General features: G+C 38.3%; 1 protein-coding gene and 1 pseudogene across 1 annotated transcript in view; both read right to left on the bottom strand.

The window, feature by feature from the left end:
- The window catches only part of HS6ST3 (heparan sulfate 6-O-sulfotransferase 3), a 702,271-nt gene that overhangs the window by 301,834 nt on the left and 380,632 nt on the right, over positions 1-19,805 (bottom strand). The window lies entirely within an intron of this gene.
- LOC129149957 (60S ribosomal protein L17-like) lies at positions 4,432-5,198 on the bottom strand (annotated as a pseudogene).

The raw sequence follows: 19,805 nt of genomic DNA, 5'->3' as shown, positions 1-19,805 counted from the left end.
TGCAAGCATCCCGGCCCAGCTGCCACCATCTTTGCCATGTCAATTTGCATATTTCCTCCTTATTGGCTGTGGGTGCTGCCATTTTGTCGCAGAGTGATGGTCGATTTGCATATTACCCTTTTATTATATAGGATTTTTATTGATTTCAGAGAAGAAGGAAGATGGAGAGAGAAATAGAAACATCTAATGATGAGAGAGGATTATTGATCAGTTGCCTCCTGCATGCCCCTCACAGGGTACTGAGCCCACAACCCAGGGCATATGCTCTGACTGGAAATCAAACCATGACCTCCTGGTTCATAGCTCAATGCTCAACTACTGAACCATGCTGTCCAGGCAGGAAACTTTGATATTGAATATTGGAGCAGGAGTTTCCAAATGCAAAATATTAAATTAAAAGGCTAATTTAGAAACAAAACAATAGTCTACAAGGTGAGAAAATAGATTACATTTCAGCCTTAAATCTTACTTTTTCTGCTTGGGAAGATTTTAATTATTGACTGCATCCCTATAAAGTACTATGTTTCAATAACCAATCAATTAGCAAAGTTTTTAGTGTTTGAGTTCTCATCCAAGAATTGCTTTTAGCTTCTACTTGCTCTTATAAAATTTTTTAAAAAACCCTGTGCCTTAGTTTCTGATCTGAAATTAAAAATATAAAGAGCAATTCAATAGTTATTTGAATGAAAAAAAATAAAACAAGTTGTAGCTTGAGACAATAAGTGTTGTAGGTTTTTACAGTTTTCTTTTCATCCCTTTCCCATTAACTTGACCAAGCCTTCCTGGGGCAAACATTCCAGAGAGGTCATAATTCTGGATTTTTCTTCTTGATAGCCAAATTATTTTTCCACTTAGTGAGCTGACCAAAACCATGCAAAGAAATCCAAAAAATTCACCTATTACATTAAACTTATGTTGCTGTAGACTAAACACTATTTTTTTCTTCGCATTCTCATAAAAACATTGATGCAGTAACTTTGCATTAAGTCAAAGATACCTCCTAAATCCTATAAGTAGGCCCACATGGATTTGGCAATACTCTCTTCCCAGGGCCCCACGCTTGCTTTTCCCTTATGGGACCTGTCTCCAGTCCTTATTCTTTGAAACATTCCATATCCACCTGCATATAATAATTCCGGTCTCTAAGCTAATCTATTCAATCCTAGTACTTACTGCCCACCCCCATCCATCCTTTGCATCAGACACTTTCTCTATCAGAAGCAAGACTCATCTTCCCAAAGCCTTAGTTTCCTTTCACTGTGCTCCTTTCCAAACCTAACACATTGCCATCACTAACAACCTTCTGTGATTAAAGGAACCGGCACTCTCAGTACGGTGCTTGATGCAGAGCAGTAACATTAAGATGTGTCCAACAGGGGGAAAAAATTGAACAAAGGGGTACATAAAATGAAGAGGATTCATTGACCAGCAAAAATCAATGAAGCAAAAATGGACCATTTTCCTCTCATTGATTTTCCACTGCTCATTGTGTGTTGACAGCCATCTCTGCAACTTTACACTCCCTGTGTAGCTCCCAGGGAGGCCATGTGACAACATGGGAACGCTCACAACTCTTGGCCAGGCGCTTCCTAGTCCACAGGGTTATAACAACATACTGGAAAGAAATTCACCCTGAGGAAACAATTACAGTTTCTGACGCAAGAGTTAAATGCAGCCAACACAGTCTTGAGCAAGGCTGCCCTCCCTGGATTCTGATGAAATCACACTACAGCCCTTGCTCAGCGGCCTCTTGACTTTGCCTGGCCAAGTTCTCAGTTATGCAGTCCTGGGGGAACCAAGACCTACCCTCTTCCGGACTCAACCACTCAGTATTCTAGAGAAATCGCATCTCACAAAAAGTGCCATCCATCATCTGCAAAAGCCAGGAAGTTTTAAGTCCCTGCCAAGAGCAGGGGCAGATATTCTGAGTAATTGGATGCTGCCTCTGTAACCTAACTGCCGCCCGAGCAGCTGGAGACAAGAGGTGAGGTGACGAGAAACCTTCTCAGAAGAGGATGCCAGACACTTTGGATTCCATCTCCGAGGAAATCAGGTGTGCGTCAAACTCCCTGCCTATTTTTAAACAGCACATGCATTCTAAAACAAGTCAGTATAGACTTTTTTAAAGACGTTATTTACCAAGATGTGTCATGCAGTCACTTAGGCTCCAGAGAAGCTCAGATAAAGATAAACTCCTTTTGATATATGCCTAGAATATGGAGGAACTCAGCTCTGGCTGCATTCATCGCCCTTTGTTTTTCCAATAGGAAAATGACTTAATAACAACGAAGTCCCCATTTCCTTATTAGCATTCCACCAGGGGTACTCAAGGCTGTGCACTCAACTACAGCAGTCAATAACAGATCAAGAGTGCTCCTGTGTAATTAAACCCACCCATGTTCAGACAGATATCATGTGACAAGGTAGTAGCCACAAAATATTTACAGGGAAGTTGGAATGGCACAAATTTGACTTTGGGAAGGGACTAAGGGTTTGCACATGTGTTTACAGTATTCAATATCTAGATGCTCTCAATGAAAGAACAATGCCTATAAAATTGAGTTAACAATGATATATTGGTTAAGGTTCACCATCCTTAATTTTAAAAATAAAATATATCTAACATAAGCTTACTGGATGAACCCAGAGAATAAGTTGTTCCTCAAGTAACCAACCACCACTTTTCTTTCCTTCTTCTCTTTCTTCCTTCCCTCCTTTCACCTTCTTGCCTTCTTGTTCTTTCCTTTCACAGAATTGATTTAATGCCTCTAGGTGGCAGGCTACAAGTTGACTGAGGTATTACCATACCTCTTGAGGAACATTCAGCTCAGTCTGGAGGAGCAGACAAAAGCAATGATACATCAAAGAGGAATAAATATAATGATAGAGAGAAACACAAAATGCTAAGAAGCACAGAGAAGGGACATTCTGGGACAGAATCATAGAAGGCTTCTAGGAGGAGGTCTTTTCTTGAACTTAGTTTTAATTGTTAAGGAGTAGTTAGCTAGATTAAAAAAAAAAAAGCAAGGACAGTCAGAAATAACAGCATGAGAGAAGGTATGAAATAACATGCTAGATTCAACTGTGATTGAATTTGGCTTCAGCCAAAATGTACATCTATGAGGAGAGATGAAAGAAAAATGAGGCTCAAGACAGCAGCCAGAGGCAATTACAGACCTAGCAATCACACATACCAAGCTAAGGAATTTGAACTTTACCTTAAAAATTAAAAATTCATTGAAATTGTTTTAGCAATTTAAGACTACAGTAGTTGAACTTGCCCTGTCTTCAGCTTTAACCAATAGAATAGGACAGCTGCCACATCTGATCTCAAGCCTTCAAAAGCATCCTATATTTCTGCTCAGGTTTCTACCTAGGAGGAGAGAGTATCCGGTAGCCTCTGTTCCTTCATCCCAGGTCCTGGAATGAACAGACCCAAATCTGCTTGCACCAAGCCCAACCAACCTCAGCCAAAATCAGCCAGATCTCAGCTCCTCTGGACCCATGAACAAAAAAAAACAATACACATTGTTACAAGCTCCTGAAATTTGGGCTATTGCTTCTTATATTGTCTTATTGTAGCAATAACTGACTGATAAAAGCATGGAGTCCATTCTTCCCACTTTTGAAATCAAAATAATAAAGTGATGTTCAATTAAGACTCTATAAGAAATTCATTTCTCTTTTATAAGGACAATATAGGCATACCTCGGAGATATTGCAGGTTAGTTCCAGGCCATGCTAATAAAACAAAATCACAATACAGAGAGACACATGAATTTTGGGAGTTTCTCAGTACATATAAAAGTTATGTTTACACTATACTATAGTCTATTAAGTGTGCAATAATAGCATTATGTCTAAAAAACAATGGACATACCTTAATTTAAAAATACCTTATTGCTAAAAATGCTAACCATCATCTGACCTAAGCAAGTAATAATCTTTTCTCTGGGGAAGGGTTTTGCCTTGATGTTGTTGGCTGAGCAGGGTAGTGGTTGCTGAAGCCTAAGTTGGCTGTTGCTACCTCTCAAAATAAGACAACAATGAAGTTTGCTCATCGATTGACTCTTCCTTTCATGACTGATTTCTCTGTGTTGGTGTTTGACAGTATTTTACCCACAGGAGAACTGCTTTCAAAATTGGAGTCAATCCTCTCAAATCCTGCCACTGCATTATCAACTAAGAGTACAGAGTATTCTAAATCCTTTGTTTTCATTTCAACAATGTTCACAGCATCTTCACCAGTGGTAGATTCCATTTCAACAAACCACTTTTTTTTTGCTCATCCATAAGAAGCAACTCCTCATCCATTAAAGTTTTATCATGAGATTGCAGCAATCCAGTCTCCAGCCTTGACTCTTAAGTCTAATTCTCTTATTTCTTTTTTTCTCTGTTTTTATTTTTATTAGTATTTCTTTTATGCTGAATTCACTCCTGGGCCATAAGTTTTTGTTTCTTCGGTTTCTTCTGGGATATCTTTTTATGAGCAACCTCCTCTTCTGGTTCAGGAATAATTTGCTCTTTTTCACTAAGGATCATCTATCTCAATGTGGCAGAGAGAGCTCATGCATGGGTTAATCCGTGCATGAGCTCTGTTACTTCAGTGCCACAATTTTGGGGCTTTGTTCACCTGGATGTGTTCAATGATCAGAGAATCTACATCTCATTCCTTAAGCTCAGCATTACTTCCTGCATTTTTAAGCATGTGCAGCAAAAATTCAGCACCCTTTTTGGGCCACTGACTCTGTGTCCAGCCCCACTGTTTGCCTGGGCACACCTACCAACTCCACCATTATGATGGAATGGTACACACGGCTTCTGTAAAGTGACATCATTCACATATGTCAGTGATGGGCAACCTTTTGAGCTTGGTGTGTCAAACTTTGCCAAAAAACTGAGCATAACTCGGGTAGTGTGTCACTTTGAGGAAAATACATTATTTTGCAAATTTTTCATCCTCAGGAGCAGCAAATGTTTCATCTTCGGCACGTGTCATCAGAAATGGCTACGCATGTCAGTGTTGACACGCGTGTCATAGGTTCGCCATCATTGACATATGTGGTGGCTTTTTGAATATGCATATCCTTGATGGCCTGGGAAATTTCATGAGTCTTCTATAAGTGAACACGCAAATTTGAACCTCTTGATTTGCATGATTTTGTGGTGTTTTCTGGGTCAAGTGAATAGTAAACCATTTTAAGAGGTCACCACTGGCAACTTTCAGGAAGAGTAGTTCTCTTATTATTTCCACCACATCTGCAGTTATTTCCTCCACTGAAGTCTTAAACCTCTCAACGTCATCCAGAGGGTTGAAAACAACTTCTTCCAAACTCCTGTTAATGTTGACATTTTGACCTCTTCCCACGAATCATGAATGTTCTTATTGGCATCTAGAATTGTGAGTCCTTTCTGGGAGGTTTCAATTTATTTTACCCAAGTCCATCAGAGGAATCAATATCTATGGCAGCTATAACCTCTAAAATATATTTTTAAATAATAAGACTTAAAAGTTGAAATTACTCCTTGATACATGGCCTACAGAATGCATGTTGTGTTGGAAAGCATGAAAACAATATTGATCTAATTTTACATCTCCATCAAAGCTCTTGGGTGACCAGGTGCATTGTCAATGAGCAGTAATATTTTGAAAGAAATATTTTTCTAGGCAGTAGGTCTCAACAGTGGACTTAAACCAGTAAACCAGGTAAAAACAAATGTCCTGTCATCCACGCTTTGTTCCATTGAGGGAGGACAGGCGGAGTAGATTTTGTATATTTCTTAAGGGCCCTAGGATTTTCAGAATGGTAAATGAGCACTGACTTCAATTTACATCACCAGCTGCTTTAGACCCTAACAAGAGAGTCAGTCTGTCTTTTGAAGCTTTGAGGCCAGACATTGACTTCTCCTCTCTAGCTACAAAAAATCCTAGATGGTATCTTCTTCTAATATAAGGCTGTTTCATTGGCACTAAATATCTGTTGTTTCGTGTAGCCACCTTCATAACTTATCTTAGCTAGGTCTTCTGGACAGCATACTGCAGCTTATTCAGCAGCACTTGGTGCTTCATCTTGCACTATTATGTTAGGAAGACTGCTTCTTTCCTTGAAACTAATGAACCAACCTCTGCTAGCTTCAAGCTTTCCTTTGAAAGCTTCCTTACCTCTCTCAGCCTTCACAGAATTGAAGAGCGTTGGGACCTTCATCTGGATTAGGCTTTGGTTTAAGGGAATGTTGAGGCTGGTTTGATCTTCTATCCAGATTGCTAAAACTTTCTCCATATCAGCAATAAGCTTGTTTTGGTTTATCATTTGTATAATCACTGAAGTAGCACTTTTAATTTCCTTCGATAATTTTTTGTTTGCATTCACAACTTGGCTAACCATTTCCCACAAAAGGCCAAACCCTAATTAGTGTTTGACATGCCTTCCTCACTAAGCTTAATCACGTCCAGTTTTTTTATTTAAAGTAGGGGATGTACAAGTCTTCCTTTTACTTAAACACTTGAGGGCATTGTAGATTTATTAATTGGCCTAATTCAATATTGTTTTGTCTGAGTGAATGGAAGGGTCTGAGGAGAGAGAGAGAGATGGTGGAATAGCTGGTCAGTGGAGAAATCAGGACACATACAACATTGATTAACTTCTCTTATATGAGCATGGTTCATGATGCTCCAAAACAATTACAGTAGTAACATCAAGAGGTTCCAGTCAAGATGGCAGGGTATGTAAATGCAGTACTTAAATTTTTCCACAACCACATAAAAAATAATAACTAAAATTCAAAATAACCATCATTCAGAACTGTCTGAAATTTAGCAGAACAGAAGTCCTACAACTAAAGATATAAAGAAGAAGCCACATCAAGACTGGTAGGAGGGTCAGAGTTGTGGAACAAGCACCAGGGACACAAGGGAAAAAACTGAATTCTCTGATATCAAGACAAGGGCTGAAGGGGCAGCTTTCTCCTAGACAGAAGTGCTGGCAGAGGCTATTGTTCCTTTGCTAAGCCCTCCCCCCCCACAGAACTGGCAAGCAGGCAACATATCCGAGTCTCCATTAATCTCTTAGCCCCACCATGGTGATTTCCTGAGATCCTGCCTCACCCAACCTGTAGGCATACCCAAGTCATTTCCAGTGGCTTTTCCATACAGCCTTTCCTGGCTCATGCTTTGGACTTTTAAACAAGCAGCATCTGTCCTCAGAATGTTCCATACCTTTCATTAAGTGGCCCCAGGCCTGGCACTAGTGGTAGCTGGCTTCTGTTCCCTGCTTGGTCTCTCCTGGGCACCTCCAAGCCCAGCACAAGTAGTAGCCATCTGCAGATTTCTTTATGCCCCGGGCAGGGCACAGGTGGCAGCTGACCTTGTTCTGCACCTCAAGGAGACCCAAGAGCCAGTGTATCCAGTCGATGGCTTCAGATCACAACAAAGAACCATCCAACTACTTCCACAAATGACCCACTCAAGGGGTAGACTCAGTGGGCACCAGAACCCTGCTGATGTAAGTCCTGCTCAATGCGATTGGCCCCTGCAAAACTGATCCTCCATGGTGGTCACATACAGTCCTTACAGCCAAATGACCTAAAGGTAAATACCTCCCACTGAGGTGCCAACACTAATCAAGTTTCAACTACAATAGGAGGGTGTACACAGTTTACACTGGGGGTGCAGCTGAAGTGCCCAGCTCAGGTGATCAGGGAGGCTTTGCCACTTGGGCCCTACAGGACACATACTAAATAAGGACAATCTACCAAGCCCATGAGACATAGCAGCTGTACTTGATACATAGAAACAAACACAGGGAAACAGCCAAAACGAGGAGCTGAAAAAAACATGTCCCAAATGAAAGAACAGAACAAAATTCCAGAAAAAGAACTAAATATGATGGAGACAAGAAATCTACCAGATGCAGAATTTAAAATTCTGCTTATAAGGATGCTTAATAAATTTAGGGGAAGAGTAGATGAACTTAGTGAGAACTTCAACAAAGAAATAGAAAACAGAAAAATGGAGATAGAAAATGTAAAAAAAGGACTGTCAGAAATAAAGCGTATATTAACTTAAGTGAAGATTACATTATAGGGATCAGCCAATCAGAGAAAGGCAAGCATCACACGATTTTACTCATATGTGGAATCTAATGAACAAAATAAACTGATGAACAAAACAGATCCAGAAACATAGAAACATGAAACAGACTGATGATGACTCTCAGAGGGAAGAGAGGGGATGAGGCGAAGGGGCGGGGGAAGGGAGGTTAGTGGCAGAGATTAACCAAAGAACTTATATGCATAACCCATGGACACAGACAATATTGCAGTGAAGGCCTAAAGGGGAGTTCAGGGCGGGGAGAGGGGAGCAATGGGAAATACAAGGGGGATATCTGTAATATTTTCAACAATAAAGATACATTTTTTAAAAAGAATACATTATAGGGAATCAACAGTGGAGTAGATAAAGCAGAGTAAATCTCAGATCAGAGATTTAGAGATAAAAATGCAGAAAACACCATCAGAACAGCAAAAAGGAAAATAATTCAAAAAAGATGAGGTTAATATAAGGAATATCTGGGACAACTTCAAGTGTACCAACATTTGAAACGTGGGGGTGCCAGAAGGAGAAGAGAAAGAACAAGGATTTGAAAACCTATGTGAAAAAATAAGGATGGAAAACTTCCCTAACCTGGTGAAGGAACTAGACATACAAGTCAAGAAACAAGATGAACTCAAAGAGGCCCATACAAATACACATCATAATTAAAATGCCAAAAGTTAAAGACAAAGAGAGAATCTTAAAGACGCAAGAGAAAAGCAGTTAGTTATCTATAAGAGTGCTCCCATAAAACAAAGTTTCTCAAAAGAAACTTTGCAGGCCAGAAAAAAGTAGCAAAAAATATTCATTGATGAAAAGCAAGGACCTACAACCAAGGTTACTGTACCCAGAAAAGCTATTATTTGGAATCAAAGGACAGATAAAGAGCTTCTCAGACAAGAATAAGCTAAAGGAGTCCATCACCACAAAACCAGTATTACATGAAATGTCAAAGGGTCTTTTTTATAAAGAAAAAAAAAGATTAAAAATATTAATAATGGCAATAAATATATATTTATCAACAATTAATATTAAAAATGGCAACCAATATATATCTATCAACAGTTACTTTAAATGAGAATGGATTGAATGCTCCAATTAAAAAGCATATGGTGGCTGAATGGATAACAAAGCAAAACCCTTACATATGCTGTCTAAAAGATTCTCACCAGATTGAAAGACACACACAGACTGAAAGGAAAGGGATGGAAATAAATATTTCATAAAAATTGAAACAAACAAGAAAAGCTGGGATAGCAATACTTTTACCAGATAAAATAGACTTCAAAATAAAGGCCATATAACAAGAGACAAAGGAGAACCCAGCAATTCCACTTCCGGGTTTTATCTGAAGAAACCAAAAACATTAAATTGAAAAACCTATATATCCATTATATATATGCAGCATTATTTACAATAGCCCAGATATAAAAGCAACCTAATAAAAAAAGAGGTGCATATATAAATGGAATATGACTCAGCCATAAAAAGAATAATATAGTCATCTGCAACAAACATGGATGGACCTAGAGGGTATTATACTGAGTGAAATAAGTAAGACAAAGGAAAACAAGTGCCATATGATTTCATTTATATGTGGAATCTAAAAAAACAAAATAAATGAACACGCTGAACAGAAACAGGCTGTTGCCAGTTGCCAGATGGGAAGGGGGGTGGGGGATGAATGCAAATGGTGAAGGGATTAAGAAGTACAAATTGGTGGTTACAGAATAGTCACAGGGATGTAAAGTCAAGCCTAGGGAATGTAGTCAATAATATTGTAATAACTATGTATGGTGTCAGATGGGATACTTATCAGGGTAATCACTTCCTAAGTTATATAATACCTAATCACTGGGTTGTACACCTGAAACTAATATAATGTTGTATGTCAACTGTAATTGAAAAATAAAAATAAATAAATAGTAACATCAAAGATCGTTGCTCACAGGTCACCATAACAACTTTAATAATAATGAAAAAGTTGGAAATATTGAGAGAATTGCAAACCCATGGCACAGAGAGATGAAATGGGTGAATGCTATTGGAAAAAAATGTTGCCAATAGATTTTCTTAAAGCAGGGTTGCCACAAAACTTCAATTTGAAAAACATGCAATACCTACAAAAAGCTATAAAGTGAAGCACAAGAAAACGAGATATGCCTGTATATCCCATTGTGGAAATAAGGGAGGTGTAGAGGAATGTTGAAGCTCTCCTGGATAAAATCACTCCTTGTCAGTGAGAAATATTAGTGCTTTGAGAATTTAGATTGCTTAAGAAAATGAGAGAATACTGGGAGCAAGAGATGTTCAATCTTTCACCAGATTTTTAAGTGAGCATGAAATGGACATATATTGGAGTGCCTGTTCATGATTCTCCTTTCTCTGTGAGTAGCACACAGCACCCTCGGGGTACGTCCCTGAAGCCATGTTTCTATCACTTGTCCCTATTCCCCTTGGCATAGAGGACAGGATGTATCAACTCAGAGGAGGAAAAGAGAAGCCAATAAGTAGGTAAACCTGGTCTATAGATGGGGGGACGGAAGTGGGGGGGGAGAAATGGGGCCAAAACACAGAAAGAAGCAGACGCTAGTAGCTATTTGACCTCGGAAGGCAAAGTGCATCCAAGATAAACTGTTTTGGTTCCTACAGTTGTCTCTTCCTGTTTTAAGTCCCCATAAGGCCTAGTGACATTTCCTGCTTTTTGACCCAAGATTTAACTCTGATTCGCAATAATAAATCCTGCACTTGCTTAAGCTCTAGCAAAGAATTGTTACTTGAAACAAAAATAAACTTAAGGAAAATAGGTATCTATTATGCTCCATGATGTAAATGCAGATGCTAGGGAGTACTTTCCAGACTTGGAGTAGTCCAGAAAGTCATCTTGAATGATCTGATATTTAAGATGAGTTTCAGTTCACAAGTTTACCAGAGAGGGTGTGATTAACTAGGTCAGATGCCATCTAGGTGTCCAGTAAGAGTCTAAGAAATGGCCTCTCAGTTAAGCAAAATGATCACTGGGTAATATTAAGAAATATTTTGTGGAGTGATCAAAACAGAAGCTGATTACAGTGAGTTGAAGAGAAGAGTGAGAAAATAGAAATCAGGGAAGACAACTTTTATAACACTTTTAAGAACCATGACTATGGAAGATGCAGGGCTTTGAGTGGAGGGGTATGAGGAATGGAATGAGGAGTTGTTTGTTGCTTTGTCTTGGTGGGAAACATTTCACATTCCAGATATGAGGAATGGGTGTCACAGGCTGACATATTTAGAAGAGGAAATCTTTTGTGGGAAATGATGAGCAAAAGGAATAGTACAATGTAATCCTATATAATAAAAGCCTAATATACTAAGTGTCCAGTCATCCAGTCATCCATTTAACCAATCAAAGCGTAATATGCTAATGATATGCTAAGGCTGCTCAATCGCTTGCTATGACATGCACTGACCACTAGGGGGCAGATGATCCGATGGGTAGGTTAGCTTGCTGCTGGGGTCCGGCCGATCAGGACTGAGCGAGATAGGCCAGACATGCCCTGGAGCCCTCCTGTGGTCCCTCTCTGGCTAGCCAACTTCCCACATCCCTCCCTGGCCCCAATCGTGCACTGGTGGGGTCCCTCAGCCTGGCCTGTGCCCTCTCACAATCCGGGACCCCTCAGGGGGGCACACTGACTGTCAGGTAGTTCCATCCTATATAATAAAAGTCTAATATACAAATTGTCCCCTCAACCCGAGTTCTTCTGGGAGTTCAAGCAGGGGGCGGGCCAGCCAGGGGAAGGGAGGGAGGCCCCGGCAACACCTAGGGACCCTACCAGTGTACAAACTTTCTGCACTAGGCCTCTAGTCTATATAATAAAAGCCTAAGTGACTGTTATGGCAGAACAACCAGAACAACCAGTCACTATGATGCGCACTGACAGCCGGGGGCAGACACTCAATGCAGGAGCTGCCCCCTTGTGGTCAGTGCACTCCCACAGGGGTATTGCTGCTCAGGCAGAAGCCGGGCTCAAGGTGACAGGACTAAGGAGCAACGATCCAAGCGGTAAGGAGGAAGCAGGCGGGCGGTAAGAAGTGAGGGGTCCTGGACTATGAGAGGGTGCAGGCCAGGCTGAGGGACTCCCCCTGACCCCAATGCATGAATTTCATGCACCAGGCCTCTAGTTGGGAAATAATGTGTAAAGGAGATAAAGACAGTATACTCAAGAAAATGTAAGTTTAGTCAAACTAAACTGTTCTTATTATAAACCAACTGCTTGAGAGGAAATTATTTGGGGGGAGGGGGTAAAATGCATCCTCAAATGGAATGCCCAAAAAGTAATTACTATTCCTAACTTACTTATCTCCAATGCCTCACCAACATGATCCTTCAGTAATAGATTCATATTTCAAAGTACAGAATGAAAAAAATGTGCCAGCTAGAAATGGCACAGAGATAGTCCTCTCAGGTATAACAGAAATTGGAAAAGAGAATGTGGGGAGATTTTTTATACTACTAAATTTACAAAGTTGGTTTCCTTTTTATAATTCTCGCTTCCAAAGAATACTGAATGCATACCAAGTAAGTGAACATTTATTTTGTTGACTTTGAAAAATCTCCAGTATGTGTGTATATTTGATAAAGGATTCCCTTATTAAAATTAATTGTGGTTTTAGACACAAGAAAATATTAGCATAGCAAAAGAACTACCTATTGTGAAATGAGCAGAATATAGAAATAAAAGTGTTGAACCGACTATATTTCCTAGAATCTTAAGTTGAATGCTTTTAAGCCACTGCCATGACCCTGCCACCACCATCATCTTTACCGTCATCATCATCACTGTCACCATCTCCATAACCACCCCCCAACATCACCACTGCCATCATCGTTACCATCACCATCACTATTACCACCACCACCACCATCATCATCAGTCATTACTACAAACCATCTCCCCTTCCATTTGTACCACCATCTCCATCACCACCACCACCACCGTCACCATAACCACCACCTCATCAATATCATCACCACCATCTGGTTTCCTACTATGATTTTTGAACTATGAGTTGCTTTATGAATCAGTAATTTTAGATATGGCTCATTTGGTTGCACAAAGTTCTGTGCTACTTTTTCTCCTGAAACTCCCTTTTTTCTCTATCTGTAAAATAAATACAATAAATATACGAATGTAGGCTTATGGCAGAGGTAGCAGAAATAGAGAATTAAAACTCAGGGCGAGAGGTGAAGGAGCAGGATACCAGGTAACCATGCTGCCACAATGACCTGACTCTCAAAGCACACTGGCCAGCTGCAGGATGGATTCGTGATAGAAACTTACAAAAATAGCATGTGCAGCCAGGGCTTTATTTTTAATGTCCCAGCATTGATCAAAAAAAAAAAAAAAAAAAAAAAAAGGTGGTGGTGGTGGGGAAACCTCAACTAAACCAATGATGGAGAAAACTAATTTCATGGTAAAATAATTCTAAAATGTATTTAAGGTGCATGGCAAGACCACTTTCAAAGAAATCTGCATTACAAAACATGCATGGGAATTGAAGACTCCATTCAGATAACCTCTAGCTGCTAAAGAAAAACTGTTATTCTTTAGCTCTTTCCTACTATTTAGGGTAAACAATTTTATGAGGGAGGAAAAGCCTTACCACATCTGCCCTTGTCAAAAGAAAGTCACAGCATGGTGTAAATATTTTGTTTTGTTTCTTCCATTAGCAAACCTTTCTTTCCTAGTAAAAGACATGAATAAACAAGATGAAAACATGGTGCTCAAATTATTTACTAGCTTCCTTGAAGGAGATCAATATGGAAAAGTAATCGAAAATGGCTTTTTTTAGGTCTTGCCAAAGAGGAGCTCAGTGAGGGCTTACCTTCCTATGAAATGTTGTATTTTACACTTAATGCCAAAAGATCCAAGATAGATATTTTACTTCTTAAAAACATCTAAAATTCTAAATTATGGCTTCCACCGCCTTTGTAAGCAGGGCTCCATAGTGTATATACAGATTTTTCTTATTGTTTATAATGATGACATCTACCCTGGCCTGTGTGTGTTGGATGAACGTAAACTTGCAGTGGAAACTATCATTCAAACTCAGCCTTGTATTAGCATATCTTTTACTTTCCGTTTCCTTGTTTTTCTTACAGAAAAAGATGATTGATCATACAGTGATGTGTGTGTGTGTGTGTGTGTGTGTGTGTGTGTGTGTAGCCCATTAAGTGAAACTGAAATGACCATACAAAATTGTTCAATTAAATGACCACATAATCAAATAAATGTTCCATCACTTCAATTTCTCTGTTCTTATTCACACTTATTTCATTTTAAAGACATCCAATTTCTTACTTCCCAAGCCTTCTCATATTTATGAGAAAAGGTGCCCATTCAACATGCCTAGCACATCATGCCATACATTGTACATCTGTTTCCAAGCCTGATTTGTTGTGTTCTTAAACTTAAAGCTAGGTGCTCTCCTTTAGGATTATATGCAGACATTTAACATGCAAACAGTTGCTGGAAGTCAATAATAAGCTATGTTTAAAGAAAACAGAAAATTTAATCATTAGGAAGACACAGACCTTGGATATCAGCATGAAGAAACAGAACTGAAAAACACCAAATACACCACAACACCAGGAATGGGTTTTTCATGAAGTCAGTTCCAAATTCCTGAGTTTCAGTTGGAGTCCAGACACTGACTAGTGTTGTTTCAGGCCATACCTAGCCCTTGCACCAGCCTTGTTCTGTGCTTTATTTATCAGTGAGCTTCAACTCCATGGCATAGTAGGTACAAACAATGGGTTGAGAATTGGGTTACCTGGTTTTTAAATTCTGACTATGCACTTTAGTAGCTATGCGACTTTGGACATATGATCTCAATTTCCTCATTTGCAAAATGGTGCCAAATAATACACATGTGATATAGTTGTTATGTAGACTAGGTGAGTTAATATATGAAGACTGCTTATCATCTAGGAAATGCTAAATTAATTATGTGGTTGTAATTCTCATGCATCATAACAATTATTATTTTAAATAAATATTGTATATATTTAAGGTGTACAACAAGAATTTTTTGTGATTGTGTGGTAAGAGAACCTGAAATATTATCCTTTAGCTAATTTCCAGTACAAAATGCATATTATTAACTACTAGAGGCCCAGTGCATGAACCGTGCATGGGTAGGGTCCCTAGGCCTGGCTGGCAATCAGGGCTGATTAGGGACTTCCAGCTGCTGGCTGGGGCCTTCCTTCCCCTGGCTGCCGGCCGCTGGCCGAGGCCATCCTTCATTCTGCACCGCCCCCTGGTGGTCAGCGCACATCATAGCGAGAGGTTGAACTCCTGGTCGGTCAAACTCCCGAGGGGACAATTTGCATATTAGGCTTTTATTATATAGAATAGTCATGATGTACATTAGATCTCTAGACTTATTCATCCTGTATAATGTTGTACCCTTTGACAAACATCTCCCCATTTCCCACACCTCCCAACCTCAGTATTCACCATTGTACTCTCTGCTTCTGTATATTTGAATGTTTTTTGATTCCACTTATAAGTGAGATCATGTAGTATTTTTCTTCTGTGTCTGGCTTATTTCATTTAGCACAATGTCCCTCATATTCATCCATGTTTTCACACAGGTCTAATCTTCTTTATTAAAGCTGAATGATATTCCACTGCATAAATATACCACAATTTCTTTATCCATTCATTCAATGATAGACACTAGCTGCTTCCATTATTTTGGCTATTGTAAATAATGCTGCAATGGCACAAAAAACTTGGGCAACAAAAGCAAAAATAAACAAATGGTGCTGCATCAAACTAAAAATCTTCTGTATAGCAAAAGAACCAATCAATAAAATAAAAAGGTAACCGATGGATTTGTATAAACTATTTATAAACCATATGTCTGATAAAAGGTTAATCCAAAATATATATTCAAAATATATAAGGAACTCCTATAGCTTCATAGCAACAACAACACAACCCAATTTAAACATGGGCAGAGGACCTGAACACACATTTGTATCCAAAGAAGTCATACAAATGGCCAATAGGTATAGAAAAAGGTGCTCAACACCACTAATTATCAGGGAAATGCAAATCCAAACCATGATGCGGTATCTATCACCTCACACCTGTTAGGATGGCTATTATTAAAAAGATAATGGATAAGTGCTGGTTCTGGTGAGGAAGTGGAGGAAAGGGGACCTTGTATGCTGTTGGTGGAAGTCAATTAGCATAGCCATTATGGAAAACAGTATGGATGATATTAAAAAAAAATTACACATAGAACTACCATTTGATCCAGCAACCCCACTACTGGCTATATACCCAAAGGAAATGAAATCAATACCTCAAAGAAATATCTGTGCTCCCATGTTCATTGCAGCATTATTTACAATAACAATTATTATTAAGTGGCTGGCTGTTCCTTGAGGGAAATGCCCTGTACATGTGTGTAGTCTGAACAATACCTTGTTACATGGTAGGGGCTCCATAAATTAAACCTGCTTAACCTCCGATTTTTATCAGAAACTTGACTGAGGTAAAGATGAAAAATGACCAGGACCAGGAGCACAATTATAACAGGATTGTGAGGATTCCAAAAGGATCCCCTTTTGCAGCATGGTCTTGCTTCTCTTTTCCTAGAAGAGAAATTAAAGAGAAATGGGAGTAAGGACAGATTTAAGCAGGAAATAGTGCCAACTGCTAATATGGCGTTCCTGCAAATTGCCCTGCAGTCTTTACCCTTCACATTATATCAAGTGGAGATGCTTGAATGGTAACTTCCAATTTAAAGGCAAATAGAACACAAAGAGAGTTGGAAAATATAATCATATTTTGAAACCTATCATAAGCAACAAGGATGAGATCTGGGTGGGTGATACAAGCAAGCATAGTGGACTCAAATAGGAGAGGAGTTGATAAATACAACCAGTAATAAGCAATCAAACCCCTAGACAGACCACCTATTGACTATGCCCCTTTTTCCACCCAAAATGAGAAGCAGGGCATGATGTCACATTGAAAAAGAATAAGAAAAACCCCCAGAAAACTCCAATCTCACTCTGATCTCCCATAAGCCTGTCTCCCATTTGACTTGCAAATGGAGTCAGACAAAAACAAACTAAAAAGAAACACGTACAGGTTAAATACCTGAAACAAAGGAAACTAGCTTGGAGTGACACTGCACATTTTTTCTAACTTTTTTTTTCCTTAATATTTCTTGCTAAGGAGAACAGAAAAATCAAATTCTACTCAGGGGTCACCTTCCTTTTCTTCTACAACCAGGAAACGTTCATATGTGACACACGTGCTGAATGTTTTCCAACTTAAAATATGGTAACAGGATATGTGACATATCTCTTAGATTATCATTTTCATTTGAGGAACATAGAAAGAGCAAAATTCAAAAAAATAAAATAAAATGCTCTGTACTTCAATGGCCCAGAGAAAGTATTGTTAATATTTTGGTTTATTGTTTCCTTTTTAAATTTTTCTATGGTAAAATTGACCATAATATAGAGAGAACATATGAACATTTTAAAGAATTATAACAAAGTAAACACCTATGTAAGCACCATCCACTTTCAAAAATAGAAAATGGTAGCATACCTTAGAAGCTCTTGGTGCGCCAATCCCAATCACCCCACCCTTCCTCATCTTGTCTCCATCCTCTTTCTCTGAGCCTAGCATCTGTTCTGTCACCTGTGGGTTGCATCCCTAAATAATATTTTAAAAGTGTTTTTTTACTTTACATAAATGAAATCACCCACTATGTATTAATGAAGGCTTGCTTCCTTTCATTCATTATGTTTATTTAAGATTCATCCATGTTTAAGGCATAAGCTGTGTTTCAGTTATTTTCATTGCTGTGTAGATTCCCACTGAATGAGTAAACCCATGTGTATTTCTTGATTCTATTGCCAATGGCCATTTGAGTTCTTTCCATATTTTGCTTCTCAGAATGTTTTTATGTATATTTCCTGGTACAAGTATGCAAATGTTCTCTAGGGTTTCCACAAAGCAATGAAGCCACTGGATTCATGAGTTTTGTTCAGGTTCAAACTTACTAAGGAATACCAAAGTGCTTTCCAGAGTAGTTATACTAATTTCTAGCAGTCCCTATCTACACCCTAACATTTAGTGTTACCCAGCTTCTTAAAATTTTTACAATCTGATGGATGTGTATAGTTTTAACATTGATAACTCTTGAGTTGGAGCATCTTTTTCTACCATCTTTGCCACTTGAGTTTCTTTCTCTCTCTCTCTCTCTCTCTCTCTCTCTCTCTCTCTCTCTCTCTCTCTAGGTATGCATGTATGTACACACCTGAGTGTAAATTGTCTTACCAATATCATAGTATATTTATCATGGATGCTATGGATAACTATGTGCTATTTCAAATTAATCAAGGGAGATAGGAAGTTTCTATGGCCATCTAAGCCTTTAAAATTTGAAGTAAATATGCAATAATTAGAAATAATATCATGGTTAATGGTGCCACTATTGACATAACTGTCCAAATTAGAACCAGAAATCATTTTACTTCTCTCACTTCCCATTACTATACCTACCAATAGGTAATCAAATTCTATTCAGACTACTTCTTAACCATATTTTTAGGTCTAGAAAACTGGTTCCTTTCCTTTCATGATACAAATACATAACTACATATTTATATGTTCTACTCTTGAAAGACATCTAGGTTGTTTCCACTTTTTAGCTTTAACAACTATTATGCAATGAACATTTACATACAATAGTACAAAAATTTCTTTAAGATGTATATTTAAAATAGTATTTAGATTTGTGTGTGAATGTTTAAAGTTATTGAGAAATCCCAAAAGTGAATGACGGTTCTCTGCTGCTATCATAATACTCTATAATTTGGTAGCTTTAGTGGATGGATAAAGGTTTTTAATTTTCATTTCCCAGCCTATCATATGTTTGTGAGTCTTTTAATTTTCTTTTTCCTATGTTCTATTAGATTGTCTTTTTTTTTTCCTTTTACTGAATTAAGGAAGTTCTTTTGTGTTATCTGGATACAATTCTAATTACTTGCCAGTTGTATGTGCTGCCAGTTTGTGGCTTGTCTTTTCACCCTATTTACAGTGTCTTTTGCTAAACAACATCTTACTTTTAATATGGTCAATTCAAATCCTTACTTAATGGTTTGAATTTTTGTGTCTTGCATCATGCATACCTTTGCCAAAAAAAAAACAAACAAACAAAACAACAACACATTTTTCTCTTTTGTGGTCATAAAAACATAATCCTATATTTTCTTCTAAACTTTTCATAGTGTTCTCCTTCATGTCTAAAATTTTAATTACTTTCAATTACTTTTGGTAAGGAGATAGGCATCCATTTTTTATCTTATCATATGATTAATTATTTGCCCTATTATCATTTCCATGTACTGCCATTCTGCAATGATATCGCTATAAATAGTATTCATATATGCTGAGTCTGTTTGGACATTCTTCATTTTACTCCATGGCTCCACATAACAACCCTGTGCAATGTCTAAACTAGAATATAAACTTAAATAAGCCTGATTATTTGTAAGAGTTTGTATCCCTTGTTCTTCCTTAGGGTTCTTTGGGTATTTCTTATACTTTCTTTTTTTCAAATAAATTCTTTAAAAAGTTCACCTAGTTATACAAATACACACAAGTCTGTTGAGGTTCTTATTAAATTGGAATTG

The sequence above is a fragment of the Eptesicus fuscus genome, chromosome 8 (genome assembly GCF_027574615.1).
Source record: "Eptesicus fuscus isolate TK198812 chromosome 8, DD_ASM_mEF_20220401, whole genome shotgun sequence".
Classification (NCBI taxonomy): domain Eukaryota; kingdom Metazoa; phylum Chordata; class Mammalia; order Chiroptera; family Vespertilionidae; genus Eptesicus; species Eptesicus fuscus.
This window is presented reverse-complemented; position numbering and strand designations above follow the sequence as displayed.